Here is a 16,085-nt window from a genome sequence, read left to right on the forward strand (position 1 = left end):
GAACTTACAATGCTCCAGTTCTCTCATTCTAATAGGTAATGTCTTAAGCTTCAGTTGAAGATGCTAGTTCAAGCAAACCACAATATTCTGTAATACTGAACACCTGATGACATAGGAGGGAGGAATGGTTACTTGTATCGAAACAGGCTGCACTAGGAAACAGGAAATTTGATACTGTTGCTGGCAAAATCCTGTATTTCTGCCAAAGTCATGAACATTATTAGCTACAATTCCTGAAACATCCTTTGCAACTTTGTATTATGTCCATTTTCAGGCGCGGTGACAAGCCCATCATCCTCAATAGCTGTGACACTAGCGTTGTAAACCTGCTGAGTACAGGGGGCAATCTCCCACACCTTTCATTCTTTCTACTTAAAATAATTTGTCACTGTAGTGCTACAGAATGTTTTTTCATTCTTCAATTACTATTTGCACATTATAGCACTGTACTGCTAATGTAGATAATCAGGGTAAGTTTTTTCTCCACATAATTCATGGGTTATGGGCATGCCTTTACCCTTATTATTAAGAATGAAAACATACCAAACTGAGCTGGTAGCATGAGTCTCTGTATTTAAGCCTTAGTTAATAAGAGGGTCCTTAACAAAGCCCTCCTCTCTGAACCCTCCCACTGCATTCACTTGCAAATCACTGTATAGCTGTCAAAGCCGTAGTCCTGCCCCCCACTACCAGCCCCAAACCTTCCCATGTTGAGCACTGCGGCTCTATCGACAGCAACATTTCTCTCTGTAAGGGACGTTTCTGATTAAGCAGGGGCACTGAATAGAAACCAATCAGATAGAGAGCTCCTTTGGCTTCAGCTCCCTGCCTGCCTGACTTAAAAGTGATGCTGGGAGAGAAGGAGCTCTAGTTAGATGCAAGTGCATATAGCACTGGAGATACAGTAACAGGCAGAAGGGAGGAAGCGGGTAAAGAAGCAGCATTGAATGGACAGAGCCAGGCTCATACTGACAGACACGGTGAGTAGATTAACTTTCTTTGGCACTGAAATTGCTCACAACAGAAGAGCAGATGCTTTCTTAAAAAGTGTCTAAAATGTTGAAGGTGCCTTACAGATACTTTTTAGGGAGGAAGGGTGGGGGGCAGGGTGAACAGAGCACTTTGGGGAGATTTCAGTTCAGAAAGAAAATAATTGCACTAAATGGCTGAAATCTAAACTTCTGTTGCTGTATATAACTCCTTGTTGTCTTATATACAGCTAGAAAGCTAATAATGTGTATGCCATTTAACATTCAGGTTTTACTGCAATGTAGTCTTAACCATATAGCCTAACTTTTGTGCAGGATGCTTTTTCACATGTCCAGATAGAAGCTATCTTTCTTTTCTTTCTTTCACATTTGTTTGTATCTAAAATATCTAATAAAAACAAACCCAATTAAAAAGGGTGAAAAAGGAGGAAGTCTTTACTACTACTAAAAATGAAGTACTGGTGCTTTGTTTAGTTTTTCTTTAGTGGGAGTAGAAAAATTGATATAGTTTTAATATGTGTTAGAGGGGGAAGTGGCAGCTCAGGGTTCAGAAGGATTAAGATCTGAGGGAGATGTCCCTTTGGATATGCATAGGCAATAAGTCAAAGTCAACAGGCTTTAATGTGTAAGGCTGTTTTCCAGAAGTGCTACCAAACAAACAACCTTATCATCAGCCTAATATGTATAATCAGAGACTTGCACAGAAAGGCAGAAAAAAAGTAAAAGGTAAAACTGACTACTTGATTGTGAAATAAAGAGCAGAAACTAATTGCCCAATGAATGACATTTTGATTTTTCTTTTTATATGCAAGAAGTGTGTGGTCACGTCCATGCAAATTCACTGTATGAGCTTCAAAGAAAGAATGATGTTTATGAACTACAAATAAATTGATGTCCCTTGCAGTTGTGTGGCAATGTGCATACAGTAGCCACTCACCTTCTTGCAGATCTAAGTAGTAGGTCAGAAAAATAGAATAGTATTTTCTTACTATAATTTCAATTATCAGTAAACAAATATGCTAGTGTATCAGTCTTGCTCTGATTAAAGGAAGTGACAAACTCTTATATCACTTAAATCACACCAGGTTTGTGCTTCATTGCTGATTAATAGTTTGTCATGCTAAGGTCAAATATGAATAAAAAGACAGGTATTTATACTTTCAGTAATTTCACTAATGGGATCAAAATCTTTGTTTAATAAAAAATATTGGTATTAATGATAGGAATTGCCAATATCTTTAAAAATCATTGGTTGCAATATTATTTTCCACATCTAAAATGTTAATTTCTATTTTAAAAAGAAAAAAGAAAAAGAAAAAGAGAATGGACTAAATAAATATTTAGAATGTTTGTGTTGTGTTTTTTCCCCATGATTATTAAAAACTCCATAGAAGAACTTTTTAACTTTAAAAAGGGCATATTGTTATTTAAATGTCAACTTGACAGGAATGACATTGTCTTGTCATTTTTCCTTCACGATGTAATAGTATAAATTCAAGATAGAATTAAATATGTTTAGAGTTACTGTGATATTCAATTAGGAAGAATATAAAACTTTACAAGGTCACATTATACAATCAATCAAATGCCTATGAAAGAAAGAATTCTTGATTTCTTTCTTTAAGATAAATGAAATTAATTTTAAATGTAGAAATGCAACTGTATTAGTGCTACATACTAAACCTATACCTAAAACTGTTGTAAAGTCTTCTTAAACTTGATAGGGTGATTTCAACAATCAAAGATTTTCATATGTTTACTTGTGTGAACAAACTGGAGTACTTAATTTCAGAGGCTGTCTTACAGCCATTATTATGAAAAAATATGTTGTATAAGTAACCAATACACCTCACCTAAGCACAAAAAGCAGACTGGAGATACATTTGGAGGCAAAATGTGGAGAGAACCAGCTCTGCCATATGCTTTGTACAGATACATGGTAAAATGTTCAGGCTTTCAGCGTTTTCACACTTGTCTGCAGAAGTGACCGTTAGGAAAAGGCTGACCTTGTTCTCCCGTTCGGACAGTAGCCCATTTGGAAAGATCGGTTTTCTCCCCTCATCTGACTGCTGTTCCACAAAGATCACCATCCTCTCATCATCGGATCAGCCAATGAGTATGATTTAACTGTGTGACTAATCTACTAAATAAAATGTAAAACCCTACGTCCATCAGTTTAAATGTTATCACCCATAATGCTGCAGAAAGAACTGTACAAATTAATTCTGAAATTTACTTCTGCTCTGGCATTAGAACATAGTTTCTGAAGCTGCACAACACAGGTTACAGGGAATCTACTAGCAGAAGCTTTCAGAAGTAGAGCTAGAAAGTAACAGGGCTGACAGTTTCCGTGAGGATGAAATTGTTCGGGAGATAAAACAAGGCAGACTGATGTCTCCTGCTGGATGTCCAAACCTGATGATAACAGGACACATGAGGTAACAAATGATACTTCTAAAACATTATTTCTTTTTTATGTAGTAACACACAGAGAGAATATTACACCTATTTTCAGAGATACCCCTTTTCTTCATTCTCCCCCTTCTTTTCCCAATTTAAAAAGCTGTTCTGGAAATACAGCAAGACCTTACTGAAAATTAAAACTCAGTAATGCCCACTATTTAAAAATTCTCCCAATTCCTGCACATATCTTGTACTAATAAGAAAGTTGGGCTGTATAGACCTGGATACAAGGCAATATGGATATATATAATTACATATTTTTCTTTCATGCAGTCAGCGCTATTTAACTGCAGAAGGCAACTGGAGCAAAAACCTTGAAAAAATTGCATCTCCCACTCATATCAGAATGCCTTCTGAATTTCTAAGGCTTGCAGCAGGTGTTACATGCAAATGTTATCTGCAGAATCACTGATATTTGAACATGAATAGGGATATCTGAGTGAGAGCTAACTGCATTCTGCATGTGAGTGAGTTTATGAAAAGTCATTTGTAGAAATAAATCAAAAATTTAGTTAAAAGGGGGTGGGAGGAGGAGAAAAAAATAAAGCAAAGGGAAATGAACAAAAAGAATCTTTGTAGAATCAGTCAAGTGTAATTTTAATAACTTTCTCCTTTTGCCTTTTAAACAAACAGGAAATTGCTGAATGGCAAAAGGCAAGTTACTGTCTTGACTTTCAGCGACTGATCGTGATAAAAAACACCCTAGTGGCTGAGGCCTACTTGCCAAGCATGACTGAACAGAAGAGACATACCATGATCACATCATACCATGTGTTTGCAGTGCAAAATCCTAGTGAAACTGTGCTTTGGTTACTTCAAGGAAAATGTTGTCAATAATAAAATACTGGATGTATACTACAGTTTACAGAAAAACGCTATGTTTTAGAAATAAATATTTTTTAATGCATAGTATGTAATGTAATTATCGAAAAGATAGGAAGTATGTTATTTATAATCATCATTCTGCAATGTCTGAAAGGTTACAAAAAGAGATGGGTGGCATAGTCTCCATCCCATAAACAGAAATTATTGCATAGAGTTGAACTGAATTGGTCTCAGCCATGGAGTAGCTCAGTGTTAGAGCCAGGGGTAGACCAGGGCTTTCACTCTCCCAGTCCTCCAATTTCTTCATCTGAATGCATCAATGTTCATAAAAATAAATATGCCTCAAAACACCCATGAATGTTTCTCTAGAAACATATTTCTGTAACTGCAAAATAGGATGTCTCCCGGGATGGACAGTATATTTTTTGCCAGTTAAATTTCTATGTTTAAATTTTACACATATTAGTAGTAAAAGTAATAGTAGCATCAAGACAACATCACATTAGATTCAGTTTTCCCTGTCTCGTACAATGCAGCTTTCACATTAGAATCTCCTGATATGAAAGTGCTAATGTCAGAGAGATTTATGTATATACAAATATTCTAGGTGCTAAATGGTGTTCAGGTTCCTTTACCCTCACAAGCCCTATTCAAGGGCAATAACCACTAGCTTCTTCAATCTTCTGTGTGGAAGAATACTGCAGCGTAAGGCCATCTGTGCCATTGCTTAGAGACTCAAGTTTCCAAAAAACACTGAAAGCATTTTCGCATTGTACATAAGTATGTTGAGAAAGAGCTCCTAAATTACTTGTCCAAATTGAAAATATGCTCCTTATAAGTGATACCCAAGAAAAGATTCTGTGAAATAGAGAAAATTGTGGTTAATGCTTTTATATTTGAGGATGGAAACAGCAGGCCTTTCTGTCACTGGAGACAAGCTACACAGCTGTCTTAAGGAGATTATCTCAATTTGTATATTTTAATAGCTCAATTTAAGGCAATTAATAATGTATGCAAGCCTATCTAGGGATATATACAGACATCAATATATTTAGCCATTAGTTTCAGAAAATGACGATCAATTACTTTGATAATCAGTGGTGCAGAATTCAACATTTATATTTTGGCACCTCTTAAAAAAGAGTTCAATAAAATATAAAGTTGCATAAGAGTGTTCAGTAAAGGAAATTTAAAAAGTATAATGATCTAACATAGTTCAAGATCTTACCTCGAGACCTCAAATAGTTGTACTTTATTTCCTCTGTATTCTATTGTTCAATATTTACTCTTGAGGCAATGATGAGGAGGTAAAGTGAAAAAGGTGTGAATTGAGGGTAAGGGTGAAGTTAATCCCTTTACTTCTGTTTTGAAAGAAAAAGTAGGTATAGTAGAAATGAAAATTAACATTTAAAAATCCAGCAGTTATAGGTTATAAATGATTAGAAGGTATCAGTAAACTACTCATATCTGAATTTAAAAAATCAAAATAGCCCCAGTTCATGAACATACATTCATACATACATATAAATGTATATGTACATACATTCATACATACATATAAATACACATATCTATAGACATAAACTCAAGCATAAATCATTCAAATTAAAAGAATGATAAGATAGTTTAAAAAGGAATAGATTAAAATAGGTTTGCTTAAGTTTGCAGTGCAACTTTTTAGCTGAATTTGTTTGCCTGCTTACTTTGTTTTTTATCGCAACGCTTTTACAATATTTCCATTGTTATTTATCATAACACTTTACACTTACGGATTCAAATATGAAATTCTTACTATTGTAAAGAAGTTCTTTCTTCTGACTTTTAAGGTATAGGTGTTGGTTGTGGGAAATTTTGCCTGTGTAGTAACAGAAAAAAAATAATTAGGTAAACATAGTAATTTAAAAAAGAAATTCTTGCAATTGTTTATATTATTTGTCAGGAGAGCTGTTTGCGATTGTGCCACATTCTGGAACCCTTATTCAGACTGACTAATAATTTACAACAAGACTAGTCCCACTGAAGCTAGTGAAATTGCTTTTATGCATTTTCTTTAGCCAGAGTAAAAATGACTGCTGAATCTGTGTTTTTGTAATGATTCTGTCTGATGAAAATATATATTTTCCTCAGAGTAAAAATTAAAATACTGTGTTACAAAAACTATTTTCTTATTTCCTGCAAGATTTGCAATAATCCTTACATTTGCTTCCCAAATGTAAAAGGAAATTTCACCTTTGATGAGAATTCAGACTTGTTGGCAATTGGAAATATAAAAATTAATGTAGATTCTTAATTGCTTGCTGTTATCTGCATCTCATGGATGACCAGCAACTGAGCCGGATCTTGCTTTTAAAGTTTTTAAATTTGTGTGATACATGCTTTCTGTCTAAATCAAGGCACATTTCTGAATTTATTTCTGTATGTATATCTTTTCTAGGATAAGATACTAAATGAAACCCATTGTGTCCTAAAGAAACATCATTAGTCTCTTCATTTTCCTTCATGCAGCTGGATAGAATTTCTCTATCAATGATGCTGAAGATACTGTTCATTGCTTGGTAGTGGTGGCAGTAGTAGCATCATTAAGGCTGAGAACCCACATATCATTTCAAGTAAGGGGTCTGTAATGTTTTAATAGCATTTGTCACATTTTAACAAAATACATTTTCTGGTAGAGCCTGCTCTTCCAGTCGTAGTCCTACTGAGAAATCCTGATTACTCATGACAGCAAACCATCCCTACAGCAAAGTGCAGGACTTTGAAACCAGAAAAGTATGCCATATGTTTAATATACCCCCAACTACTTTTTAAGGCAATTCAAAAAAGAGAAATTTTCCAAAAATATAGTACAGCTGCTTTCAGCTGCAAGTGGACAAAAAAGCCCTTCTGGTTGAGAACTTTTCCCTGAAACTTTCATTCAAGAAAGGAGAAAATAGCATTAGCAAAGTAAAAAGGAGAGTAAATTAGGAACTAACTACACTCACCACAGATTAATTGTTTGGGTTTTTTTTAAAGTAAAATAAAAGATGCTCATTCATATTGTCTGACACAGATCTGAAAAGGTATGAATCTAGTAGATAATGGCTTAGGAAAGTAACTCGGGTTGCACATTCAGAAACATAACTGCTGGCACTGCTAGAAGAAAAGATTTAGCACTCCTGCCAATGATACTCACTCTAATTATTCATTTTCCATTTTAATTTGCACTCATTCAATTCACATTTAAACTTTAGAGCAAATTTGTCAAACAGCCCCAAACTTCTCAAATATAGAAAAGTCCTCTATGTCTTTTTTCCTGGCTACAACACGTTGAGATTCTAGTTCGTAATACTGTCCCAAAACTGAAAGCCTACAGGAAGAATAGATTAATTTTTAAAAATACTTTAAACATTATGTTTACTAAGCATTTTTTTGATTAAACAGTGAACTGCGCTGCTACGCAGACTTAGGATCACAGTTTACCTTTGATTACTCAAGAGGGAGATACTCAGTAATGCCAAGTAATACATAAATTAGGATTTCAAAGATAGCCTGCATCTGAAAATTCCCTAATGACTGCATATGAAAGAGACTAGAAAGTTCTTGTGTAGTTCGAGTCCAGATTTGTGTGTGTATCACACTAGGAGTGTTCAAAAGAACTAAAATGGGTCTTAAGGATTAACCAGCACAGGATTAAAGTTCATGGTCTCATGGCATAAAGAAGATCTCACCTTCTATTAAAAAAAAAAAAAAAAAAAAGAAAAAAAAGTAACTATTTTTTAACTGGCAGAAAGTTTTATAAACTCAGTATAACTGTTTAAGTGATATTTTTCTGAAAGTGAAGTATTTTGAAATATATGTGCTATGCATGTCACTGGGAACTTTCTGAAGGCCTATACATAGGGGTCCAAAGCAATACAAAACCAGGGCAGAAACTTACATTGAGTAACTGGATGTAATTATTAAAGGACATGCCTGAAACCCCTAGAGGAAACCCTCACAATCTGGTAGAAGGAATCATTAGGTCTCTGGAGAAGAAAGGAAGGAAAGGCAGGTTTCCTCTTCAGAGCTCCAGAATGGATTCACAAAGCTGAAGTAGCATAAAGATTTGTGTAAACCAGAATAAGATTCTGGATTACTTGATCTGAGTTATTTTCAGACACAGTACTATGGGCAGCTAGAATACAAACAGGACCAAAATGCATGTTGCAGTGTTTTTCTGTCCTTTCTGTGCAAATAGCATCAGAATCATTAATTTGTACAGACTGACAACTGAAATCTGAGAAAACATGCTTTTAAGGAGCATAAATAGAGGGACATTGCTTTAGAATTAGAAAAAAAAAAAAAAGAGTCACATTATTTTTCTGCTTCTTTCACCTCAAGTTGATTAGCACTAATTAGATGTCATGCCAGTCAGCCTGTGAGTTTAGTAGGCAATAAAAAAAAAAATCCTGAAATTTCATTTCTTGTGGTGAAAACAAACACATGTATATGTGCATACATGTACGTGTATCTGCATTGATGTTAAATCATTTTAGGGGCAGAGGTGAGAGAAGGAGATCTAGAGATATCTATTTAAATATACCTCTGTCTCTGTCTTTACATCTACATAATGATATCAATATTTTTTTTTTTTTTTTTTTTTTTTATGTGCACATCATCAGTGCCATGGAAGCCATGAATGCACTTGCATTTTAAGGTCTCCACTGTACATGCTCTTGCCAATATGAAGTAAATAAGATGTTTGTGTGCTCCGAGCTGAGGAGAACTCTGCAGGCCATTTGAAGTTTCTTTTCTTTAACATCAAGGCCCAGACTGGTCAATAATAGAGGAAAACACACCAAAGCGGCTGCTCTGCCCACACTACCAATCCAGAATCATAGAATGGTTAGGGACAGAAGGGACCTTTAAAGATAATCTAGTTCAATCCCTCTGCCATGGGCAGGGACATTTTTCACTAGATGAGGTTGCCCAAAGCCCCATCCAAACTGACCAATATTTTATTCACTGGTATCACCAGGTCCTTCTCCACAAGGTTGCTCACAATCCCTTCATCCCCCAGTCTGTAGTGATACTGGGGATTGTCCTGACCCACGTGTAGTAACTTGCACTTAGCCCTGTTGAACTTCCTGAGATTCACACAGGCCCACTTCTCAAGGTTTTCAAGGTCCTTTTAGGTGGCATCCCTTCCCTCAGGTGTCAACTGTAAATTTTCCGAGAGTGCACTCAATCCTACTGTCTATATCATTAAGATATTAAATAGTACTTTTCCCAATTCAGATTCTCAAGGTACACCACTCATTACTGGTTTCCACTTGGACATTGAGCCACTGATTCAACTATCCATTCATCCAGTTCCTTATCCATCTAATAGTCAAACTATCAAACCCATATGTCTCCAATTTAGTAGCAAGAATATCAAGGAGAACTTACAAAGGCATTAAAGAAGCCCAGGTAGATAACATCTGTAGGTCCTAGTGCACCGATGCAGTCAGTCCATTGTAGAAGGCCACTAGACTATCAGACAGGATTTGCCCTTGATGAAGCCATGTTGGCTGTCCCCTATCTGTCCTTAATCATATCCCTGCCTTCTATATATTTTGACATGTTTTCCAGGATGATCTGTTCAATGATCGAATCATGTGCAGAGGTGAACCTGACTGGCTGGCAGTTCCCCAGGTCCACCAAGAAGTCACCCTCAGTTTATTCTTTCAATATTTCCAGTAAACAATTTTCACCTTATTCAATAACTTTGTATGGAGGGAAGAACTCTCTGAAAGAGGAACTGATGACTAAATCACCTTAATACAATTATATGGCATGACTGATTACCTTCAGTGAAGCACCTGTGTTTAATACCCATACACTTTCTCCCTGATTACATGTATTGACAAAATTCCTACTTTCAGAAAATTAAAGCAACTATTTCAAAATGGGGTTTTCATTTTGTCTCATTGTTTCTCACCTCAAAATGCAAAGATTCAGGAAACATGGAATATCGTTGCTACAATGCAGTTTTCAGAATATCTTCAGCTTTACTGTATTGTTATCTAAACAATCATCCACAAGGTAGACAAATTAGTACCTTTAATAACTTTCATATAAATGTCCCTCTACAATGAAAATATAAAGATGACTTCTTCCTACTTTACTTTATTGTTCCTAAATATTAGCTGTATCCAGATAACTGATGGGTCAAGTGATGTGGGCATGCTCATTTTCAACAGAAATTTCCGTCCCAGTGGCCTCTACCAGTTATCTGACAGACAAGAAGGGCAAGGAAAATTTACATGTTTTCTCTTTTTTCCAGGTAGTCTGTAGTGGTTAATTCTAAGGCACACTGAATGAAGTATGAGGTTTTCACAATTGCCACAGAGCATCCATAATTACTTCTCCTATTTAAAAAAAAAAAAAAGAGAATTGTAGATATTAATATTTAAATAAAAAGGTAGTCATAGAGAAAACAACAACTTCCACTTACAAGTAATTGTTTTCTCAAATGCATGTGACAAACAGCATCTATCCTATTCAAAAGATGAAAACCTGTTACTTGCCCTGAAATATAATGGTGTTCATCTTTGGAAGGAGGATGTATTGTAATATTTTTTTTTCCTCAAGATATGGAATGTTACCATATGGTATGTTAAACTGTTGTGTCTGAGAATTGATGTATCTTAATACTTTACTAAGCATGTTCATTAATGCTAGGAATAGATGTTAAAACTTGCAGTTTACCTAACTGAGAATTCAATAAAAAGTACGTGCCAGTGTTCTTTAGGATTATTGTCCACAGTTTTATGAAATTACATGTGAAAGAAATCTGAATGTAATCAGTGCAAAACCCTGCAATATTTAAATGCATAAACATACATATGCTTTACTTACGTATATGTATGCATTTAAAGGCTTAAATAAGTGTAGTTAGAAAGCTGGAACTTACTAGTGACGTTCAGGTGTATTATAATTTCATATTGTGCTTCTGCTAGGGAACAGGAATACCTCAAGATCCCAGTAGAATCTAAATTTATATTATGCCAATTAATAAAATTATTATCTGCCAGAACAGCAGAGGTATAGTAACATTTTAACATTTATCTCTTTTCATACTCTGTAGCCTTCCCTAGGGTCTGGCCTCACTGATTTCTGGAGCAAGTGGCTTTGCTGTGTCCTTCCTATAGTTTGAGCTGGAGGACTATTGAGTTTTGTGGGATCAGACTTGCCAGTTTGAAGAGAGCACAGTGAAGCAGACAGTGTGGTCCTCAATTTGAGGGAAGTGAGGGAAAGGGGGAGGACACTCTCCACAATACTGTGATGTATTAGTGATGAAGTTATTTCCCTTTGCTCTGGAGACCAAACTGGTTTAGCAAACCGAGGAGAAGATCCTTCCCTTCACTTGAAGTCTCACTGACCTCTTCTCCAAAGGAATGAATCTCGCCATTATTTTTGTTTTAATGCTTTATTGATATTCAAACAATGAAAGAATTGGAAGATATTAACAATCACTAATGCTAATGCCTGTACTCCATCATTAAGAAACCTCCAGCAAAGGCCAGGAGTAAGCTAAAACACAGGATCCAAACTAAGCTACGTACATCCATAGTTTGTCATCCTATTATGGCGGGTTTGATCAGGCTGCCTGCAAGCTGTATATTCTTCTATCATATTTATGGCCACTGATAGTGTCTGCCTGGAAAAAAAAAAAAATCACAATCATTAACTAATAGAAAAATAAGTTATATTTCTGCATTTCCCAGTATGAAAAATATTGCATATTACTTAAGTGAAAGTCAATTTATAGTTTGTAAATTAAAGACACTAAACCCAGGTCTAACATGACAGCACAACACTACCTAGCTCACTAAGGATACACTGTTTTAAGTGAGTAGTTTATGAGTCTGCAGACTTTTAAGGAGCCTATTTCTAAGAAAACCATGCCAATTGCAAGCAGCTTTAAGTTTGTTGTACAGAATCCCACTTCCCTGATGGAAAATATTTATAGTGTCTGTAAACCACAGCAATAAAAAAAGAAACCTAGAACAATATTTGTCTACTGCATTTCAACTGCTTTGAGGTTCATAAAAAGGTATGTGGCCTAAGTAACCTTACGTTCATATGCCACAAATACTGGAAGCACACAAAGAGAGTGGTTGTGAAAGGATTTGAGAGTGGAGAATTTTTTATTTATTTTGCTGTGATTTTGATATCACTTATACATCTGAAGGACAGGATAATTGACAGGAAGGCAAAAACAGTGCATTTGAAAAATTAGAACTATTAACCAGTCAAGTTTCAATATGAAGCTATGTACAAGTTTGGAAACTTTTATGGATATAAGTCTGCATTGCTTAAGTTCAAGTTTTATCTTTGACTGCAGTTGAGAGAAGAATAACAAATAATTTTACTTCTGAATTTGAAGTCTTGTTAAAGTACTAATACAAAAGGAAAGTCTAAACAGTTGTTGCTTACAGTTTAGTAAAAAAGCATGCAGTAACTTGAATAACAGGTTTTCTCACTGAACACAGAATAAAATACTGAAATTAGTAGAAATAGTAGAACCTGACAAAATTATACAAATAATATTGGTGTACCATATGCAATGTCTTTGTAATGATATGGTTTTATCCTTCTATCACTGAACTGAAATATCCGTGTTGTACTAGACTCCAAGTAAATCGGTATTCATGTAGTGGCCCTCAGAAATTACCAAGTAACAGCTAACAATTACAACAAAGTATTACAAAGTGTCCTATGAAGGCAGATACATATAAGCTTCAGGTAAACATCAGAAGTGTACCTAGTCCTGATGGAAAGCTCAACATGATCTAGCTGAATATTCACATGGACATAGGTAATATTTAGATCCAATCTTTATAAAGGGAGGAAATACTGTCATAGCCATTGATATGCCAAGCAGAGGAGTTGAAAGTTGTAAAGAGACAGGAAGGGCAAAATTTGCACACAGCTGAGCACCAGCTTGTTCAGGAATGCCTGAAGTGCCTGACCCACACCAGAGCCCACTAGCTGGAAAACAGCAACTGACAAGGGGGACAAGGGCCAACTGTTGTGTGTAGTCAGGACTAATGTTGTATAAGAATTTTTCAATTTTCAGCCTCTTCATACTTTTCCTCTTGAACAGGGGTTGTTATGTGTGGAGAATCCACATTAATTTATAAAATGTTCACATGAATATAATGTGAGTAGATATATAATATTACATGACAAAGCCAATTTACATACAATATCTGACAAAAAAGTTCAATTATTTTTTAAAAACATACTATCTTCTACACATAAGTCATCAGTATTCAGACAAACAAGTGAAACAACTCCCTTTTCCTTGCAAGCTAAATGTCATGAAATGCCAACAAATACTGATTTTGGATACATCAGAGAATAGTTAGAGGAAAATTCAAATAAGGCTTCTTGTTGCACAGTCTGGGAAAGAAAGGGAAATTATAGCTTGTTCAGCTATTAAAATGAGAGTGAAATATGATTTCAGTATAACTTAGGATAAATGGAAGACTGTGAACATACTGCTTATAAAAGTAATTAATTATTTTATTCAATAAAATAAATAGTTATACTTGAGTACCTTATAGTTAAAGCAATCGATAAGCACAAAGCATACAATTTTAAAAATTGTACAGGGCTAAGAAATTTTTGGTTACAAAAAATCAAAATCAAATATATGAATTAATAGCATGTTGAAGAAGCCATTGCTTTAGAAGGCATTAAAATGTATATATTAAACAAAATTTCATTAACAGACAGAGACACTGACTAATGCCAGACAAAAAGTGAAAAAACTTACAGAAATACAATAAAACCTAACTGTAAGCCACTGAAGTTAGCAGAGTATGTTCTGACTTATGCAACTTGCACGAAAGTGCTAAAAATTCCTGTGAAGACTAGAACAGCAAAAATCTGAACAATACTATGTATACCTGAGCAGGGCAAGTACTGTTCATGAAGCGAAGAGGAGTAAAGAAAAGGTACACCTTGCTTATTGAAATAATGTTCTGTGTAACTGGAGAAGGAAAGAAGAATAAAAATAAAAAGTGCCTTACCACACGTAAGATTGAATACATGTGAAAAGAAAGATGATACTGAAATAAATACACCAGGAAAAAAAAAAAAAACAGAATGTTTTGGCTTTCAGAAAGAAAAAAAAAAAAAAAAAAAAGAAAAATAAACATTATATGTTATAGAGAAATCCCCAGAAATTAGGAATTCCAGATATGAAGACCATCTTTTTTTAGCGATAGGTGCAAATACAACCTGTGTTAAAAGCAAACAGTAATTAAGCATTAAATGTAATTCACTCCATGACAGAGGACTTACATGATTAAAACAAAACAATAAATAGAAAATATGAGTGTTTTTGACTTGATAATGGAGTATTTGAAGTAAGCCTGATGGCACATAAAAGAACTTCAGTGAACATAATTGGAGAAAATGTGTGCATATTTTCAAATGCCAGCAGGGAAAACAGAAAGTAAAAATATGGCTGGAGTAAGCACTTCTATTTTTAATGAATTCATTAAGCTCACATTCAAATGAGGAAAGTTTCACTTGCAGTATATTTTTCAATGTGTTGTCTGTTATAATTGCAACACTCAGAACCTGATGTTAACAAGTGTATTTTCTTATGTATTCATCAAGACCAAAAGGGAAAAATAAATATCAAGAAACAGGTTAAACCTCAAGCTCCTAATTTCTTTTATGATGGCTTAACGGCAACTGATAACACTTTTTTCATTGTTTTATTTTATGAAATTAAGTTATGTTCAAAATTGATCACTTTCATTGTAACACAAGTGTGTGTAGGGGTTCTATCTGGAAATTAAGATAAAGTATTTAATTCTGCATTAGATAACAAGGCCTTCAATAATTATAGTGGTTTTATTATTGCATATGAACTACTAAAGCCTACTATGTCACAAAAGAAGTTGTGAAGTGAAAAGTCATTTTCATGTTGTGAGGCAATATAATAAAAGCTCCTGAAATACTGATATTAAATCTGAAAAACATAAACTTCAAAATAGACCAATTAAGTTCTCTTTTACAGGAAATTTCAAAAAATGCTGGTAATGATAGTAAATTATGAAAGGTGAATGCCTTTTAACAAATAATAACAACTTGTTGAACCTAAATAGCTGTAAACAAGAGAATGCTCTAAAGAAATTATGAGAGTAAAGCAAGTGCTATTGATCACTGTATATTTCTATTCTACTTTCTACATTTTTAGACGCATCCTAGTCTACTGAACTGTCAGATATGAAGTCAATCCAGTCCATTCTTTCCAAAATATGGGTAATGCCTTTATGAGTACTGTGTTCCTCCAAGCAAAGGTTTGATAGAACTGGACATCTCATCAGTTATGAAGAGTGATATTTTATGTCAATCTCACTTACTACAGACACAAACAATAACAGTATGTTTAGCAAATGCCTCAGAACTTTTCTTTAATAATATATATATATTTTCTATTTCATAAGGTGAGAAATGAGTACAGAAAGACTCAACTTTTCTCTAAATTGGGAAAAAAACGCATGTGGTAGAATCAAGAGCAAGAGAAATGAATCAGCATTTTTTTATGACAGGTTGTTTTTCTCATAGAAGATGTTTTTCTCATAGAATCATAGAATAGTTAGGGTTGGAAAGGGCCTCAAGATAATCTAGTTCCAACCCCCCTGTCATGGGCAGGGACACCTCACACTAAACCATCTCACCAAAGGCTCTGTCCAATCTAGCCTTAAACATTGCCAGGGATGCAGCATTCACAGCTTCCCTGGGCAACCCATTCCAGTGCCTCACCACCCTAACAGGAAA

At 34.8% G+C, this 16,085-nt stretch overlaps 1 protein-coding gene across 1 annotated transcript in view; it reads left to right on the top strand.

Annotated features, from left to right (window-relative positions):
- The first annotated feature begins 721 nt into the window (after window positions 1–721).
- CDH9 (cadherin 9) overlaps window positions 722–16,085 on the top strand; it is a 103,143-nt gene continuing 87,779 nt past the window's right edge. Inside the window, exon 1 of the mRNA XM_065667559.1 lies at window positions 722–980. The gene's annotated coding sequence lies outside the window, so the exon portion shown is untranslated. The remainder of the gene's footprint in view (window positions 981–16,085) is intronic.

The sequence above is a fragment of the Lathamus discolor genome, chromosome 2 (genome assembly GCF_037157495.1).
Source record: "Lathamus discolor isolate bLatDis1 chromosome 2, bLatDis1.hap1, whole genome shotgun sequence".
In the NCBI taxonomy this organism is placed as follows: domain Eukaryota; kingdom Metazoa; phylum Chordata; class Aves; order Psittaciformes; family Psittacidae; genus Lathamus; species Lathamus discolor.